The sequence below is a fragment of the Monomorium pharaonis genome, chromosome 8, assembly GCF_013373865.1.
Source record: "Monomorium pharaonis isolate MP-MQ-018 chromosome 8, ASM1337386v2, whole genome shotgun sequence".
Classification (NCBI taxonomy): domain Eukaryota; kingdom Metazoa; phylum Arthropoda; class Insecta; order Hymenoptera; family Formicidae; genus Monomorium; species Monomorium pharaonis.
In genome coordinates, this window is record NC_050474.1 from 21473664 (window position 1) to 21494785 (window position 21122).

Sequence of the window (21122 nt, forward strand, 5' to 3'; positions counted from 1 at the left end):
CACGTCGATACCGCCGCAACTGGGACAGCCATTCGTTATAATCGTAACTCCGTCCTTCGGAAATAGAAGCCACTTTCGAGCCGGTTGCGCCGCAAAAATTGGCTTTCCGTCGGAATGCCGGACGTTCCACGGTGTCTGTCTTTCTGCAGACACGAAATCTCCGATTCGTCGGGGATGGTTGAGCGCGGTGAGTCCCCCTCCCCCCTCCGCGCTTTTAATCGAACGGACACATCGCGATTTATCACGGTCCCACTCGTTTTCCGTCAATCAACGAAAATTAGATTTGCGTCACGGGCTAGCAAGCTCGCTCGTTTATTTCAGGGTCGTCATTCCTGGTACGCGACGATGGAAAAAAAGAAGAGACTGTACAGCCTCGCGGAATGCGATCGTCGTAGGAACGTGATTCATCAAACTACAACAAAATTAATCGCGCGATATCTCCGAAAGCGAAACTTTGCCCTCACGAAAGAAAATAAAACCCACCGTGTGCGCGTGTGTGCGCGCGCGCGCGCGCCTAATCTTATCGCGTTGTGTTAATATTATTTCAGTTTTCCACGAGCCAAGAAAAAAAAACACCATAAAATATGTCGTAAATATATAAATTTAATTCTGCATTCGTAAGCTTACGATTTGCAACAACTGTCGCTGATGACAACGGTATTCAATAAAAAATGACATCAGATGAATGATAAAAAAATGTAGCCGCGATAGCGTGAAAATAAACAGCACACCACCTGCCGCGGCGTGTCGCGTTCTACAAAAGCCCGATGTCGAACTTACTGAGAATCGTGTAACCGGTCCTCCGACTGCGTGCGACCCTCGGTGTGGTCGCCCCGGTTGAACCGTTACGTTACGTGGGTATGACCGTCCCGGAAAACCGGTAGGACGGTTAATCGATGAGCGTCTGCCGGTCGTATAAGGGATCGTCTCGTTCCGACGACGTCGTCTCGAAATAAAACTCGCGTAATCCGCACGAGAGCGAGCGTAGGAGAGTGAACGGCGCGCGTTATCCGTTTTCGCTTCCTCGTCGGACGAATTTCTTTCGTCCCTCGCGGCGCGGAAGTAATATAGAAATTAATATCGCGTCTTCATCAACCGCGCTTCCTCTTTCATTATCACGGAGATCCCGCCAGGACGTCGGATGCGAAATTGAATCGATCCCGCCGCCGCTCGCGCGCTTATTGCACCTCCGATGCATCTCGCGGATGCAATCGCGGAGATGGCGAAGACGAGATGCACTTTAATTCGTTAGGGACACGCTCTCGGCTAGTCATCGAGTTTAATTTTAGCGATGCCATCGGTTATCGAGAAGAAATATAACTATTTCACGTATATCGGTAATTATTTATTTACTTATTTTAAAGTTAATAAACTGTTATTTTGAGTGTATTTTTATTCAAGTTCTAAATCAGTTAAATAGGCGAATAGTTTATATAAATCATATATTAAATAACATTTAATAATAATTTTGTTTGTCATTAAAATATTTAGTTACTCCCAACACTTTGCAATTTGTAAAGTAGAAAAAAGTGTAAAAAAATCTTAATTTTATAAATTAACTTGTATTCACAGTAGTATTAATGTAAGAAAAATATGAGTAGCAGGGTTAAAGTCTTATTATATCTATCTATTCATTAAAAATGATATTGAATGCTACTTTAACTGTAAAAATTACTGCAACGTAAAGATGTGCAGTTACTGCAATTGTATTTCTCTCGTTGCAGAGAATTCGTAAAAAAAAAAGAAATGTACGAGGACGACGACGCGACGTACAACTTCCGTCGTCGCCGACAGGACGCTCGAATTTTGAATTAATCGCCACAAACGGCCACGTACCGGTCGGCTAATTGGCACGTTAATTGCTTTCGACGAGCTACCAATCCATTCCACCGAATGGAACGCCTAGGATTGCTCGTGGCGTCGAAAATCTCCCCGCGTATCCTCTAATACAGGGTGGCAATTAATGAGACTTCCGAATTCGTTTAGAACTTTGAAGGGTGTGAAGAGATGAGATTTAAACGATTAAGTTATGAAATTCGCTTTCAATTATTAATCTTTTATTTTAAATATATGAGAAAAGAACTTGTAACAATATATGAGGAACAATATATTAAATATGTAAGAAAAGAACTTGTAACAATATATTTGCAAATATACAAAAAAATATGTTTTATCTATTTTATCGATTTATTATGTATATCTTATAATAAATAGATAAAACAAAATTTAAGTATAAAAATTTAAGTATAAAAATAGATATCTCTCTTTATAATCTATAAAGATCCTTCATCTATTTCAAGAAGATTTAAGCAAACGAAATAATGTTATCGTTTTACGTCAGAACACCTCAATTGCCAATTTTGTGCGAAACACAATTGCGTCACGGCGAGGAATTATTTAGTACAGTGCGATCCATCGTATAATTGACGTTCGATGGGATTGCCCGCGGAAATGTTCCCGTAGCACGAAAGATCGCATGTCAGGACTTTTGTCGCATGTGACAGTCCAGTCTAATATAGTCAGTAATTAAAACTTCGCTATTTCGTAGGTAACTCCAAGTGTACGAAAATCTTTAGATATTATCTTTATAATCACGTACAAACCTCAAGTTTAACGAGTAAACATAAAATAAAATGTTCATAAAATTAATCGCATCGTTAATTTTTTAAATAAATTAAGTTACTCATTGCTAGAAATCCTTAAAACAACTAAACGTTTTGTACTAAATAAAATTGTATACTTTGCTGGATGAAATATTTAACCTATCAAGATTACATATCTTCATTTCTATTTGCGTCAATATGTGCAATTAAATGATTCGATTTATCACCGACCTCTCAAACGTGCATTGGCTCACTACACCTTTCACTCGCGCGATCTCATCGCGCGGTTATTCCTAAGACATCAAGAGTCGAAAGAAACTGTGCGAATGCGATCCGAACACTCAAAAAGAAATAACAGAGATGGATCGGAACAAGGGAAAGGAATTCGTTACTCTTCTTTTTGACATTCCTTGAGAAATTGGCTCGTTCGCACCGTGCCAAAAGAAAGATCTCATTTAATGTAGATACTCTCTCGGTTACGTAAAAATGGAGATCACAATAGTCGTTAGCTTGCCAAAAGAATATAAGTTTGTTATTTTATTTTAATTAAGATAAAAATGAGATAAGAGATAATAATGCAAAGGCAATATTTCGTGAAATCTCGATGGAGAAGTGATTAAATTATTAACCAATAAAAAAAATGAATTTTATTTTTAATGTTTCACATATCTTTACGTTGTTTCGTATATGGTTTTTGTTTTGTGACGACTTCGATGTTCCTCGAATCGAACTCGCTATTTGATTATCATTAACGGCGGAATAACGGATAGGATAATGAAAGGGCGATATCCGCTAATTGCCTCTCTCTTTCCCGTATTGCCTCGAATTAGTGCTCTTAAAGTCGAAATCTAAGCAGCGGGATCGAGTGTTCGGGACCGCAATCGAGGCGGTTCCGTGCCGCACGCGAGTATGCAAGAGAGCGATGCAAGAACGAGCGAGCGGACCGGGCGATCCGATTGCAGGGGATCGTCTCTTTCGCGGTTTGATTGTGTGCGTCGAGCCGATATGTGTACCATTAGCAGACTGTCTGTGGATCGGTAAGGCTAAGATGAGGGAGACGCGGGAGGAAGAGAGAAGGTGCGGCGCGAAGCAGGAGAGAATAGGAAAAGGCCTGACGCGCGGGCGGGAAAGAAAGAGAGGGAAGAAAGAGAAGGAGAAGCAGAAAAAGAGAGAGAGAGAGAGAGAGAGAGACGGACACGGAACAGCTTCTCTCGAGGCGTATGAGAGTTGATCTCAGGGCGGATTCCCACCGGAGGATCGGTCACGACTTGGAGTCGCCGGCGCTGTAAACGCCGTCCGCGAGAGCACTCCCGACGATTGGATAATGCGCGCGAGTTTCGCTATCGTCTTCCCCCTCCTACCCCTCCTCCACCTCCTGCGCCTCCTTTCGATGTATTCGAGAGAGCCGTGATCATTACGGATCGCCATGTAAAACGGTAACCTATGACTCCGGCGAGAACCACCTTTCTACCGTTTTGTATCCCAAGTAGGGGGGGGGGGGGAGTAATTGGTACACTAGGATTGGGCACGGTGGTTTAGAAACGTGTGCGGCGGGAGGTGCTTATTGAATAATATCATCACGCGAGATGCGGTAAACTACATCTGGCCCCGTACGATCGTAATTTATCACTTATGCTCGTGAAGGATGAATAAAATTCGCTTAAGAACAACGACGCGGGCGATCCGCTGGTAAGACTTGATGCAACAATTGACTCCGTAACGACTTTAAAAAAAATCATTATTCAATAATAAGCAATAGAATCCGCGGTGTAACAAAGTTACACCGTGCTCTTCTTCTTCCTCCGACGGATCGCATTCGTTTAATTCGATAAAATTAGTTCGAGGAAACGACACGAGATGCGAATGATCGGTGGGCTGAAACCAATGCGAAGCTAATTCGAAATATTAAAATGAATTCCCACGTATGGATCCTTCTATATCTGTCGTTGCTGTGCGAGCCGCTATTGTAATTAGAATGGATTAGAATGAATTCTATTAAAGGTACCCCGCGGGTATTTTAACGCGCCGGGAACACGTACGGTCGTCCGTTTTGGTCGTCGTCGGGATGCCACGCGAATATGCACGAGCGTAAACATAAGGAAGTCATTAATCGTACTGGTACTCACGGTGGCTATCTTCGGCCCGTGCAAAAAGACGTTACCGAGCTAAGCCGCATCCGTGGCGGCTGCACGTACAAACGCGCCACCGCGGCTTCCGTACGGGTCTTGATACCAAGACGTACCTCTCGAGGGATGACATTCCGTGCGGTTCTCGTTTCGGAAGACGGAAAGCGAGGGAGAGATAAGATCGTATTAATCTACGACGACGGTAACGCACTAAGAGAATATTAATAACGCCGTGAAGCAGGTAAAAAAAAACACATATACATAGATGTACATTTGTTATTAATGTACTTCTTACAAATCTATTATTAATTAATAAACTGCTTTATATTACAAATTTTTCGTTTTGATTTCCCCCTATTATTTCTATTACATTGATTAAGCAGGTCAATTCCATAAATTAAATTTAACTGACGAAACGTGAGTTTGATTGGAATTTAATTATCATTTTCCTTTCAACGTATAAAAGGCATATAGCATATAGGGTTTGGTATCGACGTTTTTACGCGGAATGGAAAATCTCGGCGAGTTTGGAATCCACGTAGCGTACTACGGACGACGATTATCCCGCGTCGGGCGATATTATAGAAATGAACGCCAACGCTCGAAAGGTAGACGCTCGGAACGACTATCGATCGTTTCCCCGGACTCTAGTCTTCGTCAGTAGAGTTTCGAGGTCGACGTCCTTTGCAGTTACACGGCAATCGATAGTGCACGACCGGCTCTTCACGGCGGCGGTAAAACCGCCTCTGTCAATTAATTTACAATGCCCTGTCCTTTGTAGGCGCCGTATAAGCCGCTAAACTGACTGCTTAGCTCGGCGGCGCGAAGTCGCCGGCCGGTTAGATTTGTATATAGATCCGGCCGTATCAAAGTTTGATAACGATCGTCACACCGGCCGATCGATAATACGTCGACCTCCTTTCCCGAAGGGTACGACACGCCTGCCTTTCGGGACGCATGACACTTCGACATTACGCTTGGCTAAAGCCGGCCGCCTTCGAGATTACCTCGAGATTAACGAGTCATGATAGGAATTACGGTCCCCCGAGGTCCGTCAAGGCGGATTAATTAGCCAGTCAGTGCTCCATTATTTCCCCTATTTTTACGCTTAAGGCGATTTCTACGTTTTTTTTTTGCTCGGTCGCGTATTACCATGTGCAAATTCCAGGATAAAAATTAACGCGCGAGGGAAGAGGCGCATGGAAGTAAAGTTAAAAAGGTATATGTAATACTGGGAAAGGAAGTTCGCTGTGGAACGGGAGGAAATTAAAGTAACAGTTAAAATGCAAACGGAAACTTACGGCCGTCGTATCGATTTTGCGAATCGTCCCGTAAAGCTCCAATAATCCACTGCTAAATTAACTGTCAGTCCGAACGTCAATTTACAGCTCAAGTGCCACACGCTCAACAGGCTTTCTACGCGTCTTCGGGACGCATGCAGCCGTAGATTAATCAGCCGGCATCTTTAATGCGTTTCACATGTTGCTCACCTCGATCCCCGGTAAAAAAAGGCGGTAACTCGGAGGGCGGGCGGACATGTTCCGCGGAGGAAACACGCGGGATATACTATGCCGGTAAATATCGCACATGCCGCAGAGAGAAAGACGAGAAAGGAAGACGAAAAGATTCGCCTCATACCCGTCGGAATGTGGGCGTGCGGCGGCGTTGTTGCACACTGCTGCGACATGCACCGACAATGTCCGGGAAGCCAGCCGACTGATATGCGCATTCGAAACTTTACCACCCTCTTTTCTTCCTCCTGAGTTATCTCGTTTCCCCTCGACGGGCGATAATTCGCCCCACTTTCGTGCACGAGTCGACTTTGTGAGTCAAACCCGACTACTCACCAACCATTTCGGGAAATCCCTCGAACCATGAAAACGTGAAAAATATCCTGTTTCGTTTCCATTCGGGGAAAAAAGAGAAGTAAAGTGAGAATCGTTTTCAATCTTTGTTTTGTTTTTAAGAATATTAAAGAATATAAATATACCGAAGATGTTTATGTACGAAATTTACTAAAGTAAGAAATCCGCCTTGATGCGAATGGGAGGGGGGGGGGAATTGTATTCTTTGCTCAAGCACTGAGACATAATGTATATAATTATTTTTTATTACGTCTCTGGCTTTAGTTTCGCAATTTTATTCGACCGCACGCGCGCGGCGAGTATTTTATTCGGGTATTTTTCGACGGATCCGGGCAAGAGGCCCTCGAACGAGCCTCGACCTCGCGATCGAAGGAGAGAGAATCCGGTCGGGCAACGCTCGATGGAGAAACGGCGGGGAGATCTACGTAGGGATCGTGACGATCAGGTTCGTCGGACCGGCTCTCTTGCGTAATACGGCCCTGAGCCATAGTCTTACAACGGTAATGGAAGCCCGGTTGGTCAGGCTTCCTCTCCTACGATCCCAACAAAACCCGTTTCTTCTTACAATTTAACGATCGGACGCGTCAGAATTCATGTAATCCGGACAACAGTACGAAGAGAGGGAGGGGGAGAGAAAGGGGAAGGGAGGCAGGGAGAAAAACATCTTCCGGAAAAAGGGGCGCGTGTTAGAGGCCGGCTAGCCTTGTTTCTCAAGGACCGTTCCTTCACTTGACCGCAGGAGGATATTGATGCCCGCGGGAAATGTGCCGCGGGTGAATTTACGCGCCGTCAGAAAAATGCCTCCCGCGAGATCCGGTAGGGGGGAGGGAAGGGACGTCCCTGGAAAATGAAAATTTATCTCGCGACTCGGATACGCGCCGGCACAACGATAAATTCGAAAAAACAAAATACCGATCATTTGAAAAGAGCACACAATTCCCCGTCTCTCGCGGAGACGTTAGAAAGTAAATGTCGAAGATCAAAAACCTATTCGCATTCGATATTGTAAAATCAAGTCAGTAAGGACGGAGAGAAAGTCGGATTGCGATAAAGACGATCTTGTTGATTACTCTTGCGAGCAGGTGAGTGGCTAAACGACAATAACTTTATATAAATAAGAAAAAGGAGTGGAGAGAAAGAGCGGTGTAATAAAACTCCGCCGGTCGGACGGCACAGTTTGCTCTAACAGGAGAACGAGAACGAAAAAGTAAGTGCTTCAATTTTTTGTTGGATAAAAATTCTCCAAGATTACACGGATTAAAAATCTATTCCTCAGTCGATTAAATCGATTATGCGTCAATCTTAGAAAAAGAGTTTCCCCGAAAAATCGTTCTTAAATCAAATCAAAACGTGAATCCAACGTGAATCAACGAGAGAATCACTCCGTGAACGGCGAGCACCGCGCTCCGGATACCGCGAAAGGTATATCGACAAGAGGAGGAAGGCGAGGAAAGGAAGGAGCGGGCGGAGGATGAAGGAGGACGAAGGAGGAGGACAGGACGCGTCATAATGAGTCGCGTTTGCGGAGGCAAGCAGAGCGTGGCGGAGCGGGCCAGTGCACATCGCACTCGCGTCCGCGATCTCGCCGCGATCTCCGTCTCTGCACGCCTCGTATCCGTGCCTCGTGGACGCGACGAGCGAAAACGCGGTCGCGGAATCCGCGGACGGGTTCCGGCGGTACTCCAGCTGGGATCATCGCTTTTTCGGGATACCGCGATAGGGGCCGTTCGTAGGCCGCACAGTGGCCGACGCCGACGCCGCCGCCGCTACCGCCGCCTGACCCCGATACCGGTTTGGCCGCGGTTATTTATAGAACGTTAGGCGATCGCCGCGAAAATTACGGCGTTATTATCGCACGCAATCGCGAAGTCGAGGATAATCGTTGAGTTTCGGTCCGCTCGCGAACGCGGCCTGGAAATGTTTAGGTAGATCTGAAAATTTCGATGAATCTACAAACGTAGACTTGATTAAAAGAAAAAGTCGACGAAGAAGGAAAGCGTTTTTTTTTTTTTTTTTTTTTTTTTTTTTTTTTTTTAAAGAAAATGTAAGGATTTTTAGCGATTGGAAAATGCCTCTGTATAGTTTGCGCGACGTGGAGACATCGACGGCACTCGAAAGCACCATACGGTTACGGAGAAAATGGGCAGGGATGCAGGTGTAGGCGAGTCGCTTTCTAAACACGGATGGACGAGCGCGCGTCATCCCGATTAAAGTTTAAGCGATCTTGATCCCGATGGGAGAAGTAAAAAAAAAACCGCGAAAATTTAAAGAGCGAGAGACAGACACCCGTCGACTCCGTTCACGATCGCGTTCGCGGATCGCGATCGACGAGATACGCGCCGCGTTAATTACGCGGCTAATTACAAGCAGCGCACCAAACACACACACACACACACGTACGCGCGGATACACCTGTGTGTTGAGGGGATGCGCCGATCGCATCCTTCCTTATCTCTATTATTTTCTTCAGTCTATTTGCCTTGCGAGAGGGAAATCGCGAGTCACGGTGAAAACCCGTAATTGTAGCCTGAGAATTTGGGTTAGACCACTTGCCTATCTCGCACCTGCCGGTGTGTCGCGCCTCCGCACCTGCATGCCTGAATTGACGACGTGAGTAGACGGCGAAATGATAACGAGCAACGACAAATTGTCAGGTAGTTTATCTAATTTTTTAGACGTCGATCGTCACACGTCTAATAATTCGCGGCCGGCCGTTTAAAGATTTCTTTGCGAAATCTTTAAGAGTCCATAAATTTAGATTATTTATCTAAAAATTTCTTCGACCATCTTTCTAAACAGCCAACAAATATCTCTCCCCAGCATTTGCTTTACAATTTTATACAATTTAATTTAAATCCCAACGCGATTTTATGGTACACGCGCATTTCGTAATGGCACGTTTTTCCCGACGCGTGACACTTTTTTTGAAATTCTGGACACGGACAATAAAGCGAAAATTTTTTTCCGTCGCTCTGCGCGGACTAAAAAAAATATGCTCGCCGAGGCAATCCTTTTTTTTCCACCAAAGCATAATCGGAGCCCGGAAACTGGAGCATCCGAGGTCGCGAATGCGCAACTTTTCCAGCCTCTACAGATTCCGCGGAGCGTTTCCGCGATCGTAATTACGTGCGTAACAAGGGCTCCTAATTAGCCTAATGAAATCTGCTAATGAAATACACTCGATCCCGATTCACCGATTCGAATCTCAACCGCCGTTGCTCCAGAATCGCGTTAAACATGTAGACACGGACGTCGATGCATTACGTGTTATGTTAGATGTATTGACCTGCGCAGCACTCGTTGTCTGCATTCAACTTCCACGCGATATTCGATATTCAATCGAGCCTTTCGAACGCAGTCTCTATCACGCTTTATCCCTCCTCTAAATAAATTACTAGCTGGAACGACATAATAATTTGCAAGGAAACTTTAATTAGCACTAAATATTTAAAAAGAAAATACGTACATGTAAGCTTGGTCGATTGAAACGCGCGATACGGGGTGTGCATTTATTATTTCGTCAAATGATGTGAAACGTTGATCAAGTGATAATGATCGAAAAAAAAAAGATAAATTGCATTTCATTGTGCGCTCTGACGAAATGTAAAACTGCGGTGTAGCGAGAGGCAGTTACGACACGTGTCGAAAATTTTATTGGTAGATATCAGTTATCAGAGGGATGTCGCGTAATCGTAGCAAATAAGTGTTATCCAGTTTTTATTCTAATTCCATTAGTGCCCATTACAACGTCACGGCTGATAAATCGGAGTGGGCATAACGCAATAAATCACGTCTAGTGCGCACCAACGATCTTAATTCGCGCACATTTGCCTACATCCCGTTGTTGTGTTACAATGATGCATCGGTATCACGAGCGCCGTGGAAAAAGCCAGACATCGTGTGCATTTATTTCGGAGTGATCGATCACTTGTCATGATTCACGGATCGCTTAAGGAATATCGTTTAATAAATATATATTTAATTTTTGGAGCAAATGAGCGAGAAGTCTCTTCTATAACCCATCTTTGTAATGATTTCATATAAATTCTCTTATTAAATGTGTGTGTGTGTGTGTGTGTGTGTATGTGTGTAGTCCATTTTTTTATTCAACAAAACATATGTGACATAAAATAAATTTGTAATCATAAAATCTGCTTTGAATTTTTGCACGTTAAAAAAAATTCTAAGATTAATATCTGAATCTTTTATGTATCTTGTATACACAAGTCAAAAATTCTTTAATTAAAATTTCGTATGAATTGAATTTAAGATCGCTTTTAAATTAAAACTTTCAAACTAAAGCCGACAGAAAAATATGAGCAAATCTTTATTCGTATACGAGCGCGCTGTGCGATTATCGTAACTTCCGCCACATGTTCATAATTAATTCGAAATCATACTCATTTGAATGGGAATTCAATTGGGTCTCGGACTTTCGATTTAAACGTCGGATTTTATGTTTCGCAAGATTTAATGCGCGTAATCTCGAGGCGCCTACACACGTTATGTACGCGAATACGATTTCACCGTAATTTGCGCAGCCACCACACGAATCCACGTGACAACGGGAGGAGAGGATAAGAACGCGCGCGTTCGCGAGGTCTTCCGTCAGTGAAAACGAAGACCGATCTCTCGAAATCCAGCTCGCACCGGAGTCACTGGCGTTTCCGGCGTTTGGACGTCGCCAGGGAACTTTCTCCCATCGCACGCTCGACTCGCTCGCGTGCGTATGGAGATAGCTAGGCCCGTGTCTACGTCGCTCTGGTTTCGATCGAGACACATCGTGCCCGCAGATCGCGTGCGCATTTATTTTAATTTTTACTTTTGCGTCACGTAAAGCGATCGTGGATGCTACTGCCAGAACTGCGTCTGACCTATTTCCGGCACCGTCAAAGACGAAATGTTGCAATAAAAGCTCGTACGAAGATTCTATTTCAGATTTCGAAATACGGAAAGATGATAATTTTACTTTTGCAAATTCAATCGTTATCCTTCAGTTAGAAGATTTTCTCTTAATTTTTATATGCAAATAAATAAAGAATCAAATATCCTAATTATTATCAATTAAAAATTGTTACATTAACGACGAGATAAATAGATCAGTACGGCGGAAGATATTCTTTTTAATGGGAATGATCGTGTATGCATCTACAGAGGAGATTACCTCGTGTTACGTTGTATATCGAGCTAATTGCACGAGAACGCATGGTGCGTGCAATTAAAACCATGGCGAATGAAAAAAGAAAACAATTAAGTCCCTGAGATGAATAAGAAGGAGAACATTCCGCGTCTACAATTCGTCGGGACACACGAGGCTTGCGCAAAAAACGTCGTTTCCCTGATATTATCACAACCTTCCGACAAGAGCGGCAGCGATGAGAAAGTTTTCTTGACCCGCTGACTAACTAATGCACCAAGAAACATTCTCTAAATGTACCAATCCGGATATAATGCATTGTTCTGTCAAGAAAAATTAATAAGGATGTCATAAGCTGAAGATAATAAACTCCGTGACGAAATAAACGAAAGTCGTAATTAAAAGTTGAAAAGTATAGACAAATAAAATATTTTTACGGATCAACTTGTGTGTGTGTGTGTGTGTGTGTTGAACTTGGGTATAATTAAACTTTCGATGCCAAATTCTATCTTCGATAACGTGTTTTGACACGGCGAACCCTTAATGGATCTTCATTTCTATCTGCCATCCTTAACGCAACCTAATTCTCGTCCTTTGTTACATTAAAGTGGAACAAGCGCGTCATCCAAACATCACGAGGATAAGTTCTCGTTTTCACGACCCGTTTGCGCCACAGATCCTGATCGTGTCGTGTCCCAATTATTCAGCAATTACACAATACACCCGTCGGAAACACGTTCGACGCAACTTCACATTTTCACATCGCAGATATCCCTGACGTGCGATTTTCATTTCTACTTTACGAATCCCGACGTAAACGAGAATTATGCGGGACTCATGGTCCAGCCACGTTTAAATTATTTTACGATCGTAAACCACGACGACAACGACGAGGTGGGAGAACCACGTGCATGTATACGCCAAACCAACAGGACACGTTCATTACGATCGCGGCGGCCAGCTCGTCATCGTCGTCATCGTCATCATCGCCGCCGCTATCGCTCTCCCTCTCTTTCTTCATAGAGCCACCTCTAGCAGCGAGCTACAGCCTAAGGCGGCTAGCTTAAGGTTAAAGACCTTATCCGCGAACCAGTTTCGATCGGAGAAAAGCCTGTACCTGAGACGAGGGCACGAGAGTTTCGCGCGTGTGCGTGTCTGTAGCAGATCCGCGGTAGATCCTCCGAATCGTCTCGATCTCTTGGGTCTACGTGATCTATTTTACGTCGTCGTACTAACGAACGTCGGCGCCTCGGCGCGATGATGAGAACCTGGGGCTTCCCCGCCGAGGACGTGCGTGTGCACGCTCGTTAAGTAAACGCCGCTTACAATTAGACGAGAGTCAACCCGCGCTCGATAAGAGAGACGAGACTACGCGTCTTCTGTCGAACGACAAAACACGTTGCTAGAGAGTTTCGGTCGCTTTCGAATTGAGTCAATAGACGCCGTTCTGTTCGTGAAAAAATGTAAAGTTTTTACGTAATAATATTATTGGGAGTAAAATTAACATTTTACAGAAATAAACAGAAAATCACCGCGGCATAATCTTCTGGCGCATATGAAATACGCATTTTAATCGTGGAATAAAATATTTTGTCCGACATAACAGTGATTTTATGGGTCTAATTTATAATCTCCGTGGCTTAATTCGCTGAATATATTAGCTTTTCCAATTGTGACGCGCGCTTTCTCCAAAGTTGCAAGTTGTATTATAATTGCGACGTAATAACGGGTTACAGATGTAACCATTGAATCGCGCGTGGTGAAAAGTCGCGCGATGACGACGTTAATCTCCTTAATTGCGCCTCGCGATCGTTATCGAATGAGCGATGTGCGATTACGCGATGTTAAAGTCAATGGTGCCCAGGCTAGATCATTGCCGAGAGTAAATTGGAAATGGCTTATGATCTTCGAAGTCGCAATAAAAAAGTGTGATTAATTATTACGAGATGGAATCGACGAGAGACTTACGCTTGACCATCGTCCTCTTTTTTTCTTTCGCTCGTAAATGGAACGACAAGGGCGATCTATATTTTTTTACGAGTACGTCGAAGCACGAAAGACGCGCGAAACGATGGCAGCTGTTAATGATGTTCCCGCGTGTTTATCACCTCACGGTTAGCTCCGCGATTCAAACGAATGATAATGCCGTCCGAACAAAGTTTGGACATATTCGCGTTTACATGAAGTTTTAAGCTATCGTGAATGTTGGAATGCATGCAGAAATTTGCACGAACCATGCGAGAGAGCTACGAGACAAAGAGAGTACTGTACGATCGCTATAAATGATAAAACTCGCACAACAGTCTCTGATTTACCGGAAATCCTGTAACCTAAGTTTCTGAATTCTGGAAATTCGCGGAAAAAAAATGATAAGATGATGCACGAAGTCGTGTAAATATGGATTCGGAAAAACAAAGAGAAAAATATTCAAGATACCAAATTTTTGTTAATTCAAGATACAAATAAATGAACAAACTGTTAAAATTAGTAGATAGATAAAATCAACGAGAATAATCAATGAGAATTAAAAATACTTGGAAATAAAAATCTCTGGGATTAAAGGATAATAAACATCCATTTTCTCTAGAAAACGTAATAGAAATCTAGAAGATAAATTAATCCATTCCAAACAATTTCACAATAAGTGCTTAGATATCAAATCCTGAGGAGATTAATGATATCTATATAAAAATAGGTTTCTGTTGAAAGAAATATCGATAAGGATAAAAATTCGTAGCAACAAAAATCTATAAGATCCAAATGCACGTGAAATAAAATTCGAATAATTATAGGGTACAAAAACTCAATATTATTAATGTTTGCTGAAGAATCGAGAGGTATAAAAATTTGCCGCCACGATAATGTCCTAACTACGTAGAAATAAAAACTTTAAAAATGACAAAACAACTCGTGGTGCTAAAGATTTACGAGAATAAAGATTTTTATAAAAAGATATACATGTTGAAAGTCGATAGACACAAAAAAAATTCGCGACATCAAAGGATTCCACAAAATCCAAAACATAAAAATAAAAATCGACGATCTGCGGCGTTCGGGATCTATAAAATTCAATCCATGCACGTAAAAATCTGTGTGAAATTGAAGGTCGATAAACGCTAAAGAATCCACGCTACCAAAGATACGCGAGAGATCAAAGAAGACAAACAGAAATCTACGGTATCAAAGGATCGTATAGAAGGAGGCACCTAGGTATCAAGGATCCAACGTACCCCGAGAATCTCGAGATATACCAAGGTAGTGTCGCAGTACCAAAGCCTTGTGTAGGGAACGTGTTCCCTTTTATCGAGTATCGAAGGCCCCGATAATAAAACGCCGCGCGGCCGCACGTGGAGTACACGTACATATATCGCGGGGATATACGCGCGGCGTATCAGGCGCGCGAGATGCGTATCCACCGTTCACCAGCATCGCACCGGTGCCTGACATTTCAGAGGCGTTCTGCTTTACTCACCGTGTTGCCTGGCGTTTCTAGGGGCACGCCTAAACCGGGTCGCGACGCGATACACACAACAAAAACGGGCTCTTCTTCCACGTTTCCTGCCTAACGCAACGGGCGCGCGCGCACGTAATAATACCGTGTAATATCGGTTTGAGCGCGCTTGCCTGGCTGTAAAAAGAGCGAGAGAGAAAGAGAGAGAAAGAGAGAGGAAGGCGACCGTGTATTCCAACGCGCCGAGCGTTGCGTAATTCATTGTTCGGATGCAACACAACGAACACCATCCGCGGCTGAAGCCCCAAAAGGGTCGATAGCGGAATCTATCGACGCTTTCACGTTTCATCATCGCACGGACTTTGCTCGCTCTCACGGGAGGAATAAAAAAAGATTTATATTAAATCATCCCCCGAGGTATGTATTCCCTAAAAAAAAACAAATCCGTAAAATCGATCAGAATCCTCTCGCCATTTCTAATTTTGTATGTGCCTTCGATAATGACCATGATGATGAAACGCGTGGCGAACGCGTTGATGAATTATTAATTAGGTGCGCCGATGAATTATTAGCCAAGTATGTCCAATATCTAATCTCTCGTGACGTCAGTGTCTATTTCATTGGTAATATAACACGGTCTCTTCTTTTTAATAACGCGTTGTTTCATTTATTCGTCTGAACTCATGATACCGATTCGTAAACTGAAAGGGATCAATATAAGCGTGATTTTTAAAGATATTTTACACCAATATTACCGCGATTTCAATTGTAAATGTGAGCTCAACGATACTATTTGCGTACAAAAATCTCTCTCTCTCTCTCTTTCTCTCTCGGTGTTCTGGAATTTACGTTACAATAAAAATTGGCGCACCCGGGGCAGCGGAGTCAACCAATACCCGTACGCATTAGTACAACTCCAGCAAATCGCTGATTTCGTAACGACCCGCTATTATCGGTCGGAGGAGCGATCACGTAACCTTGTAACCGTGCCCACTGCGATTACACGTCGTAATTTTCAAACGCCTCTTACGTGCCTGGAGAGACTCGCGTTTGTAAAATTTATTTTCGTAATCAAAAGTCGCCGTCAAAGGTATGCGCGTTTATAAATATTTATTTCTACTTTGCAATTTTTCTTTTTTACGATATCGACGTGAAGATACGACGTTCGCTAATATTACACTTGTTCCTTATCACTCGTTTGAAATTCTTCTTTCTATTCGCGATATATATAGACATCGAGCAAAAGTCGGATAAAAATTTTATGTTCCCAAAAAGTATCACATATTTTCTACCAAATATTAATATTTTCTCTCATGTATAACTTTTTCTCTTGCTTTCACAGGCAGTAAATTCAAAAATTTAAATAATCATGATATTACAAATTTATATTAAAGTTTATCATATGCCTCTGATATTCTCAATTGCGTTTTCGAAAATCTAATTCTGATGCAAGATGCCCAGCAAAAGAGATAAGAAAACAATAACTTTGTAACTGGTTCAAACAACACTTTGATAAGTGAATCCATCGGCAAACAGTTACGTCATTGTAACATTTCGCCGTAATTCACGGCGATCGTTTTCGCATCTATGTACATAGTATTTATAGCCTCACAATCAACGATGTTACAGGAGGTCCGGAAATAAATTCGTGCCGCTCTTTTTCCAAGACGCTCGTCACTCAGAGGCGAGTGCAAATATTTTCGTAGCGTCGAATCGCGTGTACCCTGTTTGCCTGTGCCGACGAATTAAACGTCGTTCGCGCGCATTTTAACGGCCGCCGGTGCCATCCTCGTTGTCAGTCAGTCAGTCAGTCAGTCAGTCACGCGCGTAAAGCGTTTAAAGCGTTTCGCGTTACGACGTAGGCGTATTTCTGCAACGCCTGTTTTATAAACATATCGAGGCCACGCGCGCGCGTCAGCTGGCCCGAATTCGCGATCGAAGGTCTCCGCTGAATCGCCTCGTCTCGGAGCATCGTCGTAGGTACAATTGATCGCTCAGCATTTTCAAATAAAAGAAAAAAACATCACTCCGGCGTAGGACAGATAAAAAACCGCACAAGAGAAGCTGACTGCGTGTTTAATTTAAACGGAAATAAATATACTCCGCGGGAGACGAATATTCAACTCGCGAAATTCGGATCTGGAGGACCATTCGAGTGGGATTTTATACGTCGCGGGCAAGACTTTATTCGCGGACGAGAGAGAACGTTCGGCCGCGGGAAGGCGCACCGTTTTAAAAATTCCGCGAATAAATGACGAGATGAAAACAAACACCGAGCGAGCGCCGGCGGTGCTGCGCGCTTCGACGAAACTCCTCGCCCGAGCGGATACGCGCGAAAACAACAATGTCGAATTCGCAATTCGTGAGAGAGAAATCATAATTGACGTGTTTTTTTCCCCCCTCCCCCCCCCCCCCCGCGAGATCCCGTCGAATGCGTTTCCGGGCTGCCTCTTTCGTGCACCCGTATGTACCTTCGAAATCCCATTATATTCTCCAACAATAATACGGAAAAAAAAAGAGTGAATCAATCGCGGAGGAAAAAGCGGAGTTTTTCTCCTCCATCCGATCGTATCTTTCTCCTCCGCTCGTGTAATCCCTGACAAATCCTTGCTTCGCCCTGCTCCTCGCCCCCCCCCCCTCTCTTGAAAAATTAATAGACGTCGAGTCTAATATGACGCTCGCCGTGCAAGATATTTCTCGCGTCTCGCGTCGTCGACTTTCAGCGGTATTCGCACTTCGCTCGAGCGCAATTTAATTCAATTAAAATTAAGATTTCCGAGTGAGCTCTTATTCCGCTCCGCCCAAAACGCGTTAAGTGATTCACTTCGCAAACTTAAAAGTCAACACAAATAAAGAGGGAAGTTAAAGAGACACTAAGTGACTGTCTCTTATAAGAGTTTCCTTATTGAATTAATCTGAATGAAAGAATCTTGAAATACATCGGAGAAGAAATTTTCATAAATAACACAGATTCTGTCTTTTAAATTATTCGTGCCAAGTGATAGTTTTACAAAATGCTTCTATTAAATTAATCTGAATTAGAGACGAAATTTTCTTAAGAAGAATATTGTGGCTTTTAAATTATCAACGGTTAAACACAAGTTTCGCGAATTGATTGTCAAATAAATAGCGAGTCTTTATTCGTTTGGTTTTTCGAATGCTCGTTAACGAAATCTGCAATCGCATGGCTAATTTCAGAGTGATACCGAATAGAGAAATACGAAAGATTATGGCGGATGACGTCTCCTCTCGCCGAGGAAAACCGGATTCCGGACGACGATTGCTCCGTACGAGCTGCCAACCGTGGCAAATACTATTTCGGTCAATTCAAAACGAAACGATCGTGTATCCGAACCACACGATTAAATAAACCGGGCGCGTCCCATACGATTTGAGGCATCGGTCGTCACGAGTCGTTGCACTTTTCCATGGCCAACAGGTGGTAGCGGGGCTCCGCTCCGAGAGAACGCGAATTCCGAAAATACACACAAAGCGGCTCGCGCAGGTACAGCACGCACTTACCTGAAAAATGCCAAGAATCCCGGCGCAGCTGAGACGATGCCACTGATCCGACGAGGGGCGAAGAATCCTCCGTCTCTGTCTGTCGCGCGTGGTCGCCTGACGGTCGCTAACTCCGAAAAAAAAGGACTCCCTCCGGCGTTGATCCTGTTGAACTCGGAGCACTCGGAGAATGTTTCACACGCAATTTTGGCAATACCCGGCACCAGACGACCACGAAACCGACGAACACGCGCGAACTTGTCGCGCCGCGACGCGCGACTGTTGCGGACGTTTCGTATTCGCGAGACGGGACGTAGGAAATCCGCGCGACGCGACGGCGCGACGCAAGGAGCACGAGCACCCGTAACCGACGCGCAGATAAAACATGGAGTGGGACCGCCGACCGCCGAGTGGGACGTTGCGGGATGACGGGCACTCGGCGGTCTTTTCACGAACTGCGGCGGAAACAACCGAGCGCGGCCGACACTTTGTTCTGCACACTCAGCAGCTCGGTTGGCGGGGATCAGCTATGCCGGCAGGCGATCATCGCGTCGTTTTAAGGTGTTTTCATCCATCAGCGCCTCTATATGCACAAAATGTGCACATTGAACTATATAGTCAAATATCTGAATCCCGTAGGTAATGTGCATTTTTTGGGTCCCTTCTATGCTATGTCCACGTTTATTTGGTTCTGTTTCATGCTATACCTGTAAATTTTACAATTATATGCCTTCATATTTTAAATCTATTTTATGCAAATGTGCATAATTGTGTTCTATAAATGTGCAATACCACATATACATGATATAAACTCAAATAATTGATTTGATAAAAATTCACTCACCGCGGATTGCTGTCGCTGCTCCTGCTGCTGCTACTACATTTCTTTTCCGGTTTTGATTCTGAAAATGTGATAAATATTATTCCTAAACTCAAACACAAAAGCAGGTAAAGAAATGTATCACTTGAAAAAATAATATATTTAATACCGAGTCGCTCGATCCATTGGATGCCGCTTTCTGCTGACATCATCCTGCTATTCTCGAACCGCACATTAATAACGATCGCCCGATACTTCATTCGGCACTCCCGATATTACGGATATGTCACACACGAGTAAAACGTAAACCGCGCGCGAGAATTTCACTTGGCGTGACCGTTACATTTGAAAAAATACGTAAAAAGTACAGCAGCTAGGTCGTAGTATACTATTCTAGACTCTAGAATAGTAGTATACGTTTTCTCTGCCTTACCCTACGACTACGACTACGACACCTACGTCTCGTTCTCTGCCTTCGGTCTTACGAAACCGAAGGCAAACGCGCTATTACACATAAATACGTACACTGCTACGTACGCGATCTTACATGGCTCGCGTATCGTTTGTAGCGCCACGGCACTCTGAACACAACACCGTACCTGCGCACAATTCGAATCTAAACACACGAGACACGCACAGATTCAAGGAACGTCCGACCGGCGCTGGAGGGCGAAGAAACATTGTGGCAGCAGCGTACGGGGCGTACATGACCGGCAGACTCGGCGGTACTCGGCGCTAGTCGGCGCCACTCGGCGCGCCTGTGCCGCTGCCGCCATGTTGCGCCGTTGCTCCACGCTCCCCAGTCATGTACGCCGCTCCAGCGCCGCCGGTCAGACGCATCAGATGCTCTGTCGACTCTGTGCGTATTTCGCGTTCGGAATTGAATTGTGCGATATTGTGCAGGTACGGTGTCTAGTGAGAGTGCCGTCGTGCTGCTAGCAAACGATACGCGAGCCGTGTGAGATCGTATTCATGTGTAAAGCGCGGCGTCGTGCGTTTGCCTTCGATTTCGCGTAAAGTATTCGCGTGCGTGTTCGAGCAAAGTGTTTCTCGAAGGGGATACGTTCGTTAAAATCTCGCGAATGCCAGTTAAGTGAAGTGCTACTAGTCGTCGTGCGACCATACGAAATAGAAAATTCTAGAAACGAATTTGTCTTTGTTCTTTATATCACAGCGCGTAATTTGCCTTCGGTTTTGAGTGAAGTGTTCGTGTGCGTGTTCGAGCAAAGTGTTTCTCGAAGGAGATACGTTCGTTAAAATCTCACGAATGCTAGTTAAGTGAAGTGCTACTAGTCGTGCGAGCATACGAAATAGAAAATTCTAGAAACGAATTTGTCTTTCTTTGTTATATCACAGCGCGTAATTTGCCTTCGGTTTCGAGTGAAGTGTTCGTGTGCGTGTTCGAGCAAAGTGTTTCTCGAAGGAGATACGTTCGTTAAAATCTCACGAATGCTAGTTAAGTGAAGTGCTACTAATCGTGCGAGCATACGAAATAGAAAATTCTAGAAACGAATTTGTCTTTCTTTGTTATATCACAGCGCGTAATTTGCCTTCGGTTTCGAGTGAAGTGTTCGTGTGCGTGTTCGAGCAAAGTGTTTCTCGAAGGAGATACGTTCGGT

The 21122-nt window shown here is 44.0% G+C and overlaps 1 protein-coding gene across 1 annotated transcript in view; it reads right to left on the reverse strand.

Annotated features, from left to right (window-relative positions):
- LOC105834408 overlaps positions 1–19082 on the reverse strand; it is a 61751-nt gene extending 42669 nt beyond the window's left edge. The window contains exon 1 of the mRNA XM_036290480.1: positions 18705–19082. The gene's annotated coding sequence lies outside the window, so the exon portion shown is untranslated. The remainder of the gene's footprint in view (positions 1–18704) is intronic.
- Positions 19083–21122: the final 2040 nt, after the last annotated feature.